Source organism: Corylus avellana, chromosome ca6, assembly GCF_901000735.1.
Source record: "Corylus avellana chromosome ca6, CavTom2PMs-1.0".
NCBI classification, from domain to species: Eukaryota; Viridiplantae; Streptophyta; class Magnoliopsida; order Fagales; family Betulaceae; genus Corylus; species Corylus avellana.
In genome coordinates this window covers 21,985,799-21,986,030 of record NC_081546.1, presented here as the reverse complement: position 1 = coordinate 21,986,030, position 232 = coordinate 21,985,799, and positions in this window count along the sequence as shown.

Sequence of the window (232 nt, the reverse complement as noted above, 5' to 3'; positions counted from 1 at the left end):
TTTTTTTGTAATTTTAACAGCTAAAATTGACGGAAATGTCCTAATTGAGAGCAATTCAAAGTTCATGTGTCCAAAGTGAGAGATTTGAAAGTTCAGGAGAATTTGTAAAATCAGATGAAAGTTCAGGGGGCCAAAGTGAAGTTTCCTCAAACATTTTTTATATCGATAATTAGAAACATAATTAGACCCATCTATATTGATATAGATGGGTCTATTTTATATATATATATAA